Source organism: Gallus gallus, chromosome 24 (assembly GCF_016699485.2).
Source record: "Gallus gallus isolate bGalGal1 chromosome 24, bGalGal1.mat.broiler.GRCg7b, whole genome shotgun sequence".
In the NCBI taxonomy this organism is placed as follows: domain Eukaryota; kingdom Metazoa; phylum Chordata; class Aves; order Galliformes; family Phasianidae; genus Gallus; species Gallus gallus.
The window spans coordinates 4,685,573-4,696,219 of NC_052555.1; the positions used below are offsets into that span (position 1 = coordinate 4,685,573).

Below are 10,647 nucleotides of genomic sequence, written 5' to 3' on the forward strand. Positions count from 1 at the left end.
GAGGCTTTTACAGTCTCCCCAGAAGGTAGAAGCACTCAGTGCCTTGCTTTTTTCAAGAGTTCACGGCTCACAAAAGCTCCTGAAATGCTACAAATGCTTCCCGAGGTGCAGAGAGGGACGGTGCGGGCACTCCGTGCTCAGGCACAGAGAGGGGAGCGGGCGCTGCTCCCAAACGCCGCTCTGTGTCACCGCAGCGATCGCCGCTGGCTCTCGTGGCGCAGCTCTGCTCACAGCCGCTCGGGGACCGACTGCGTGACAGCTGCGACAACAGCAGAACCCTCTCGACGTGCGACACCCCCAGAAGCTGTCAGTGCACGAGGGACGCCGAACTCCGGCTGCGTGCCGGTGACTCATGCACTGATAGAGAAAAAAAATATATTGTTTTCCCTTTTATGCGACGGTGACAGTCAGGAGAGTGATGCAGAAGTGACGGGTGAGCTTGTGTGCTCGGTTTCGTGTGCTATCTCCCAGGCTGAGAGCAGCCAGTTCACACACTGAAGAACAGAGGGGCTCTCCAAAAGCCAGCACCTGAATTACTGGAGATGTGGAAGATCAAGTCGCTGTCCCTTTTGCCACCTGAAGATGCCATTGGGATGCCATGGTGCAAGCCAAGTGCTGGCCCCGCATCCTTCCCAGGCTCTCTGCCTCTGCCCCACCACTTGCTGCAATTCACAGATGTTTAAGCTTCCTCCCTGGAAGCCTATCAGGATCCTCCTCTGTCAAAGTCAAGTGTGTTTAATTAAGACAATCCAATCCAGGCTGGGACTGGTCAAGTTCTCCCCAAAGGTACACAATGGAGTTAGTAATGTTTTCACAGGAATTAAATTTATAATACAATAGACAATAATAAAGCAGGCTTTGTACATGCCATTGCAGCTACCTTTTTTGCATACAATTGAATAAATTACCTTTTGTTATGAAACATTAATCCTCTTTGCTAAATGGCATAATTCCCCCCTCGGATGCATTGCGAGTGCTGGAGTGCCCTCGGAGCAGGCTCACAGCCACCCTCACTCACACTGCAATTACCAAAGTAGCACACAAGAGCGTACCCTACAAGGTGTAACCTACAAGGGGACAGCGAGGCTGCTGGTCACGTCCTGAGCTCCAAGAGGGGCACACCTTGACCTTCCCAGGGCAGAGAGTTGGGGGAGCTCAACATCTGACAAACACACACACCAACATCCAGCGCTGGTTGGAAGGAAAGCTCCACAAATCTCTGTACAAAGCGACAGCTCTGACAAAATGAAAGCGAGTATCGGGTTCAGATCTGCACTTAAAACAATCCAGAGGCCCATTAGTATTCATCCCGCGCGATCCAGATGGAGTAATAGCAGCTTTATGAATAAAATTAAAATCAGAGAGCTGATGCTGCCTCGCACTTAGCAAGATGCTGCAGAGCGAAGACCCCATTACAAGTGGTAATGACTGATGCTTCAGCTCTCCATCCCCTTTGGAAGGAGCAGCCTGCCCCCAGAGTGGCTATTTTGGGGCTGCAGGGAGCGGGGCAGGAGCCCTGCACATCCCATGTTCTCAGTGTACAGCCAGACCTGGGAGTGGGGCTGCAGCTTCCCAAGAAGCCCAGCATCCTGTGGAGAGCACAGGGGGATAACAGAAACTCTCTCTGAGCGACGAGCAGGCCAGATCTATAATGTTTTTCACCAGGTTGCAAGTTTCAGACTATAGTTCATTAATTCAGAACGATAAAATTGATATTCTCTCTCCCCCTGTCAATGGGATCGAAGGGTCTCTCCGTGTCTCCTAATGCCGCCATTGTATTCCAATAGAACCCACTGCGTCTGCGGCAGCAGATCATTGTTTCCCCGAGAGACGTGTTGGAGATACCGGTAACCAAACTACCTGCATCCCTCCTCAGCCACCTGGAGGTTATTTCTGTTGCCTTTCTATCTCCCTGCCTGACAGCCCACGGTGTTTCCAGCCTGTCTGCCAAGGAAATGAATTGGAGGGGAAACTGCTGTGCAAGGAGTCTCTTCTTTGATTTTAATGACATGGTGGCTATGTTATTCAAAACACCTTTTTTGCCAAGAGTCCCTAAGCACTATTATTCATGGCTGCTTATGAAACCCCTCATTAGCTCAAGAAGCTAATTGTTGTTGTTGAAAAAATGAGCAGCGAATCTTCAGGTCTGGCGCTCTGCCACCACAGGAACCTGTGCTTATTTATTGCGAGGGTTGACATCTTCTTCTTTTACAGTCAGAAAAATAATCCCCAACAAACCTACATTTTTCCCTATGCTACGAGTTGTCTTCCTTTCTTTTTCTTTTTTTTTTTTTTTTTCTTTCTTGCATGATTTCAGTGCATGAGAGCACTTAGGAGTGCTGGTGGATCCCCACTGGTTCTTCATGACTCATTTCAGATAAACTCTTCTGGACAACAGCAAGATCACCTCTGAATAGCCAATACTAGGGGAAAAGTCATAGAACCGTGGGATCATTATGGTTGAAAAAGACCACTAAGATCATCTAGTCCGACTGTCTAACCAACACACCATGCCCACTAAGCCGTGTCACTCACTGTGACATCTACCCTTCAACGTTCCACAACAAAGGACTCTTAGAACCAACAGAGGTACACAAAGCTCCAGTAAATGGAATTTGAATTCAGACAAAATAAGAAAATGACAGACATAAGGAAAATGTGATGGTGTATTCCAGATCTGTTGCCCAGCACTGCATCTGCTGGCCCTAAGGATGGAGCCAAAAGCCAGGCACTGGCATTTCAGTTCAGGCAGTCAAAACTCACAGGATTTCCACTGAAAGACCATCCTTAGGTAAATTTCCTGTTCTGTCTGTGGTGCATTGCTGCCTCATATCTATGAGGCAGGCATATGCAGGCATTCCGATCCTTCAGAAGTGACATGGGAAACCATTAGACCCTTAGATGAAGAAAAACGTAAGGCAAAATCCTCAAACTCCCAAACATCAAATCACTCTCTTTTTTTCTATAGGTAGATGAATGGGAAAATCTGCAGTGATGTGACCTACCAAAGAAGGTAATAAGAAAAGCACAGTGTAATGCCGTAGCCTCGTGATCCTCACAAACTCATTGTTCACAGTTACAAAAGGCAGCAAAAAACCTCAGGTTTAGTGGGTCAGACAAAAGTCCTTATTTCTGGCTTATTTCTTAGAGTATTGCTTCACTCAAAGCCTTCTGTTTTACTTTTCTTGAATATTACCTGGGACAAAACCATGGAAGAAGCCTGAACAGCAAAGAGAATGGCGGCCAGGAGACAGCAGTTATTGACGGTTGGATTAGATGACCTTAGAGATCTCCTCCTGCCTTAATGATTCTATGATTGCTTCCCTCATTTCGATACCTCAGTGGTATCAATTCAACTCCTATCCATGCAATATGAGAAGGGACAAGAACAATGCCGGACGGCCCTCCCTTACATCCCCCACACATCTCAAGGAGGCATCACTTGGGGTCAGAAGTGGCAGCCAACCCAATACTAGTTAATAAATTGTCCCTCCTATCTGGCTGCTGGGAGAAATGAGGCTTCAGTCAGGAGGAAATTATTTTGCTGGTATTGTTTTGCTAACAATAGCAATTCTTGCTTCTGAGAATGCTATTTTGCTTAATACCTTTTTTCTGTAGAGTGGTAACATGTGACAGAGTAATAGCCCTGGGAGCAACACGGAGGGGTCTGGCTTGTGACAAGGAAGAAAGACAACTGCTTCCATCAGAAAAGAGAAGGAAAATAAGTGCTAAGAAAATAAGTGTTCCACATTAGGATCCCTTGACAACATAAGGTTTTAATCTTTGGGATTAAATGGTGTTTTGATTTCTTACCGCAGAATAAATGTATTTGCAGGAGGAGAAGAGAAGTGCCTGTTTTGTTCTCTGGAAAGAGAATTGGTAGCCAGGCCCAGCCAACGTAGTGATGTTTGAAATAAAGCACAAGTGTGTTTTCAAAAGGAGAAGTTACCTGCTGGAGAAGGCAGTAGAGCAAAGCCCACAGCCCAGTGCAGAATGGAAGGACGGACCCTTCGGCCCCCACTTCCCAAAGAAAGTGACTTCCAAAACTCATCCAGCAACCCAACAAATCTAATTATTCATCAGCGCTTTTCTTGGGTTTGTTTTCGTTTTTCGGAGAGCATGGTTGTATTCTGGGCACAAAGTGTTTATGCTGATGAATTATTCAAGTTCTGTAAAACTAGACATCATTATTTTCATGTGAGATAAAGCAGTGCTTGCACATATACATGGATGTAGATACAATGCAGGCTTTACCAAGAATTGTAATGCTTTTTATTCTCAAAAAAAAAAAAAAAAAAGTAAAACCAACAAACCCAAGACACGATGCTCTTTGCTTTTCCTTTTATTCGAAGGGAAAAGAAACAAACACTGAGCCCTGCCGTGTGTGCTCATTATGAGGCGCTGGTGTATCCCACTGAGTCACCTGATGGTCACTGACCCCTTGTCCCCCCGCATCAGCAGCCATAAATAACAAACCGGTGTGAGCAACTGCAGAGAGGAAATGCAGTGCTGTGGAAGCAGCAGAGGGAGGAGAGGGTGAGCTGCCCAAGGCTTCTCCTGGCTCTTCCACTGTGATGTGCACTGAGGCTTTTTCTCTCTCTTCCTTCATAAGCAACCTCACTGCAGCAAGCCCACACGCACATCTGCAGCTCCCTTAGCAACCTGACAAATGAACTATGGGCGTATGCAGTGCTATGAGCAAACCACCTCTGATAACAAACCAGCACGGAGCACCCGCAGCCCTACAGGGACAAGCCAGTGCTTGCTGCAGTGCTGCCAGCAATGCTGATTGAGCCAGCTGCTGTGCCAAGAGCATCCCTACGAGAGCCAACCTGCATGGCCACGGGGAGCAAAGCACCCAGCAAACCCCTCTCACAACCTCCCACTTCCACCTTGCAGGGAGCCATGCTGCTTGTCAGAGGGCTAAGCTTCATAATAACAAGAAAAAACAGAAGGCTTCTAAACAAGAGCATAAAGCAAAGAGCTTATTTTTTAAAAAAATGGTAAGAAATCCTTTTGCTGATGTCCTTTTCCCCTCTCTCCTCGGGAGTGATGGAGGGGGCCCGCGTTCTTATTGATCTGACCTGCAACACCCCTAGCACAGCTTGTTAAAAAAAGAAAAACATTGTTGAGCAACACAACATCTTGTTAACTTCGTAAGGCAGGGCAGCCTTCCTCCTTCCCAGCAATCACCCAGGCACTGCCTGCTTAAATAGAGCCGAGCAGTATTGCTCTTAATAGGGTTATTAATAACTGTCACATTCCAAGAAGGTGAAATAATGTGCTTTCTTTCTTTCATAGATTAAAACAAACCTGTAGGGAATTGTCTGAGTCCTCCTGCCCCCACCCTTTGTATCCTTAAGCCAGTGCAGAACAGTGAAGCAATACAGCAGCAAAACGCTTCATTAACATGATATATTTAAAGGGAAATGTTAGCCAAGGACCAGCTTTTATATGTGAGCCTCCACATCCTTCCCTACCACTTATGCACCCGTTGGTTGTTTTCTCCATGGAGGAAGGAATAAAAATCGCCGGGACCACTGTCAAAGCAATTAATTTGTATTAGTAAGCTAAGCGGGAAGAGAGCTGATCTTCAGGCAAATCTGTATTCAGGAAGGACTCTTTTCAAAGAACACAACCTATTAGCTTCCGCGGTGATTAAACACTGCCATTAAGATTCCTTACAGGGTTGAGGATGCAGGCGAGAAGAAGCTGCCCCAAGTCCACATGGACACAAATCTCCACTCACCCCCGATGACAAACAACAGCTTTGGCCACAGCACACAGTGTGCCACATCGCAGAGGTTCTTTCATGACTGCAAGTTCACTGCCCACCACCATTCTTGAGTTTGGGATGGCCACGTTGAGCTGCTTTAACCCATATTCTCCAAAGAGACTCAACACTCAGACAACTGCTCTTTAATGATGCCTCAACTTCTGCTCTAAAAAAGAAATGAGCACTTTGCTGCTTCACTGTAGTTACATTTTTAGGCCTAAGTATAACTAAGAGCCAGGGGGAGGAGAGTGTGTTTAAGATTGTTCGACTGCAGGCAAAAATCTCAATCCTTACATGTTAATTTAAAGTTTGAGGGTTTTTATCTGGATGCTGCTGAGACAGACGTAGCTATGAGTAAATATGTCAAAATAATCTATCAAGGGGAAATCTGGTCCCTGAGCTGTTCAATGAAAGAGGTAAATTACACAAAGATTATTGCTTGATTTCCAAAATATATTAAAAAAAAAAAGAGAGAGATAAAAAAGGAAAATAGGACAAAATTTGGGGCTCTTTGTCAACTCTTAGATCTCATTCCTTTGTTGCTCTGAGATAAGTTTGGACACATTGCTAACTGCAGCTCCCACCCTTTTGCACCCAAAGTGGAGGTAGGAGGACGGTTTAGAGCTCTGAGATGTGCCACATCCTGGCAGTCTTTCATTTGTACTGCTGCTGTTGCCCAATGACTGTGTGCTGTGGAGTGTTTAAGATCTCCCTTCCAGACTCCGTTCCCAGCCAAAAGGAAGTGTGGAAGAAAGTGGTCATCCCTGCTGCACAGTGAGAAACGTAACCCAGCCATACTCAGCGTACACAGAGACAGGAAGGATGGGGAAAAAAAGGAATAAGGAAGAACAGACACAGAATCAGAGAATGGTTTGGGTTGGAAGGGACCCCCAAAGGCCGCCTGGTGCCACTCCCTGCAGTGCACAGGGACAGCCACAGCTCCAGCAGTGCTCAGAGCCCCGTCCAGCCTGACCTTGGCTGTCTGCAGGGACGGGGCACCACCGCCTCTCTGGGCAACCTGTGCCACTGCCTCACCGCCCTCAGTGCCAAACCTTCTTTCCTCTATCCAATCTAAATCTCCTCTCTTTGAGTTCGAAGTCATTTTCTCTAGTTCTATCACAACAGACAAACCCTCAGCATTTAATTAACAAGCAAACGAAAGTATTTCTTTGGGGATGGAAAGCTCTTCTATGGCTGTCATTGCTTTTTATTAGCATAATTCTGCCTTGAACTTGAAACACTAAGCGGGAGCAAAGGGCTGCAGACTCTCCTCATCTCAGCTTGGCCAAAGAAAGAGCAACGCAAAGGCTCTCAGTGTTACCCATCCCATATGAGATGCCCATAGCCAACATTTTGGCTCCATTCCCTGATCACTCTGCACTCACACCACCCACCAGCTGCTCCAGCCCCTGGGCTCTATCCTGAGCTCGGCTCTGCAGCTGAACCACATTGTGCAGGGAGCCTGGATAGGAGCTATCCTCCCTGCCAGAAGGCTATTGCTCACTAATAGAAGTGCTGCATTAATCCTTTTAATAAAGAAAAAGCCTTGTCTTAAAAAGAAAAAAAATATCTAACTGAATAGTTTTCCCCTTGAGGCTTATCAGTGCTTCATTTTCCATCACAAAAATAACGTACTGTAAAAGACTGATTAGTCAACTGATAATTGAGTTCTTAAATGTCAAAAACAATATAGTATGAATATTCAACAGATCATGCCACTGAAACTTACCTGTTCAATCAACAATGACTAACATTTTTTATCCCCATTGTTCTTTGCCAGATATTATGTTAATTTCACTTTTCTGAGGTGCTGAACAAGGTTCTCTTAAAACATATTGTCTTGCAGGTTAATGTATAACGGGCTGCTTAAAAGAAAACTGTTTGGAAGTCGTGCCTGATTTATATCCCTTTGCATTAGCTTCATCTTGCAGTTCAGGTAAAGGGGCAATTGAAACAAAATTGCATTGAAACAGATATAGTTAATACTTCAGCTTCCAAGGAGAAGAATATTCAGCACGTAGGTTATATGAAAAGAAAAAAGAAAACTGATATCTTCCTGCTGTTTGAGGTTAAATACAGCCCAAGGTTCAAGGTCGCAACACATTTCAGACATCATTTAATTTAACGGGGGAAAACATAGGCCAAATTTAATTAAGGGATATATCTGTGGCTTTTAAACAGATGCAGAGTGTTATCAGAGCAGCCCCAGAAGCTGGAGGGTCCTCTATGGGCAGGAGGTGTGGGTGGGAGGCAGCAGGATGCGATGCTCTGCCCACGTCCTCTTGGAAACCTGCTTGCTTTCAGAAGGCTGCTCCTTCAGGCAGGGCGTTCATTCACCCATGGTCATCGGGGAGCAAAGCTCCGTTCCTCAGAGCTGCATCTGCAGCATGCTCCTTGGGAGCCAGCAAACACAACTAGACACCGGGCTTAAAAGAGGAAAGCGAAAAGAAAAGGGCCATGGAGAAGAAGCAGCAGCGTGGTGTAGAACTGTGGGAAAGAAATGAGGGAGAAAAAGGAATGAAATGAGGATGGGGCACTTCTTATTGGCCTTCAACAAGTACCTCCAGCATTCTGTTGGACAGCAGATGAACCAGGAGAAGTTTCAGAGCGAGGGTGGGTTGGAAGCCTTCAGTGAATATTGCTTGTAATAGAAAATGGGGTTTTGAACTACAGGACGTTTTTCAGCTGAGATACAATTCTTATGACTAATTTGCTAGACGCGAGGCATCAAAACGCTCTTAGAAATTCCACCACTCATCCCTTATCCAGTATGCACCAACATGACCAGACCCATATCTCTTGTGATGCATGGAATCATAGACTCACCAAGGTTGGAAGAGCCCTCCAAGGTCATCCAGTCCAACCATCCACCTACCACCAATATATCCCCACTAAACCATACCCCTCAGTACCACATCTAAACGTTTCTTGGACACACAGCCAGGACACACTGCCACCATGCACAAGGAACGGGTCTCACGGGAACTGTGCACTGCAGCCCTATTTCCACATCAAAATCATTCTGATGTTCTACAGAAACCCTGACATTTCGGGGAAAAAACATCCTCGTTTTCCAGCTCGCTCTCATTATAGACCACAAGTGTTTAAATCACTCGAAATTAATGTGGACAAAGACCTCAGTGGTAGGCTGCACAGAAACACTTCTGCACTATCTGGAGATAATCAGGTGACAAGCTGAACCTCCCCTCTCATTGTTTGCCTCCATTGTTTCATTTCATATTTTTCCACAGTTCGAAATCTGAATATATTTACCCATTCCCTTCATCTTTCCCTCTTCAGATTTTCTTTGCTGTTTAGCTTCAAAGAATGTACCTTGCAGGAACGAGTATTTCTGGAAATAGCAGAGGAGCTTGAGGATCGTTGCAGTCACGCCATAGGGCACCATTAAATAAAGCAACCTTCTCTGTCGCCATAATCATGATGGAACGAGTCGGATGGAAAACAAACCACGGCTGTACGTACGGTGGCTGCAAGCATCAAATCTCCAAAGACTTCTTCAAAATAAGGGCAGATATATCACAGCAAGGAACAAAATGTCTCAGTGCTTGTTGGGGACCATTAGTTTTGCCGAGCCCCAGCAGGAGGTCATTCTGCTGCTCGGGATAATTTGCACCCAGACCCTTCTGCAGCACAGTGCATTTAAAGACTGAAGGATTACATCTTCCTAAGCATGTTTTTAATTAACACACAAATGTGTCATCCTAAAAGGGAGCTCAGAAGCCTGGCTCTCAGTTACCCCAAACCAGATTTATGGGCTCTATGTGAAGTGGTTAGCAAAGACATTTAAAAACAATTAGGCTCTTGGAGAGGCAGATTCAAGCAGCCCAGGCTGCTCTCATTATGCTGGAGAACGGGAAAATAAAGCCATTAGGCTCACCAGACAACTAGGTTATTTGTAGTATTTTTTTTAATGATTAGTTTCTTTAATATTGCCTTCTGCTTGCAGTGGGAGAAACTCTCTTGCGCGCTCTTGCACACCGAGTCACTGATGGATGACGCTCCCATGTGACCAACCCAATCCATTTTTAATGCTTCACGATGCTATTGAAATGAATAAAAAGGCAATTAGCATTTTCCTTCCGCAAAGCATCAGATGCCATTGAGCAGCGAGGTGCCGCCAGGAGCAGGGGCAGGGAGGAAGGTCAGGGGATGCCACAGGGCTGCTCACTTGGATTTAAGCACGGCCCAGCCACCGAGTTTCACTTCTGATGCATTTCCTATACTTTTGCTTTGCATCTTTCAGAGATCACAGCGTAACAGGGCTGGGTGGCCCAAAGATTGGGGCGCATGGCTCTGAAGCTGAATGCACTACAGCTGAATGCCAGCCTGTTTGGGTGCCTTTGGTGCAGACCATCGTGCCTGACTTGTCCCCAGAAGCTCAGCCAAGCTGAGGCTCATATATATCCAGTATCCAGTGCTGCAAGCAGGACGTGAGAAAGTCCTTGGCTTAGAGCATTGCAAGAGCCCAAAAGCCATCTCTAAAATTTCAGTGTTTTGAGTGAAAACTAGAAACTTGGAGCATTTTGCCTCCTCTGTTCTCCTTATAACTCTTCCCTAAGTGACACAGGTAGAGTGCAGGCTGAACCTCAGGGTCAGGGAGCAATGACATCCTGCAGGTCGCTGAGCCTGGGTCTCCTCCTTCACTCTGCCGCGAGCCAGAAGCTGGGGTCTGTGGGGTGGAAGGACAGTCTGCCTTTCTTTATTGCCATCTCTGAGAAAGAATCCATCTATAGAAATGGAATATAAAAGACCTTTTAAACGGCATTAATATTCCAACTGAGAGAAGTCAGAAAGTGGGGGGAATTTCTCCCCCTCCTTTCAGGATTGCCCTCTCTCACAGAACGCAGCAC

At 46.0% G+C, this 10,647-nt stretch overlaps 1 long non-coding RNA gene across 3 annotated transcripts; it reads left to right on the top strand.

Annotated features, from left to right (window-relative positions):
* The first annotated feature begins 2,350 nt into the window (after positions 1-2,350).
* LOC121107527 lies at positions 2,351-4,189 on the top strand. 3 transcript variants are annotated; one of them, XR_005841754.2, is made up of 4 exons: positions 2,351-2,589; positions 2,676-2,791; positions 2,969-3,013; positions 3,619-3,829. It is a non-coding gene; the product is annotated as an uncharacterized LOC121107527 (long non-coding RNA). The 3 variants fall into 3 exon arrangements; XR_005841755.2 differs by lacking the exon at positions 3,619-3,829 and adding an exon at positions 3,836-4,189 and having other exon boundaries at positions 2,351-2,791; XR_005841753.2 differs by having other exon boundaries at positions 2,351-2,791.
* Positions 4,190-10,647: the final 6,458 nt, after the last annotated feature.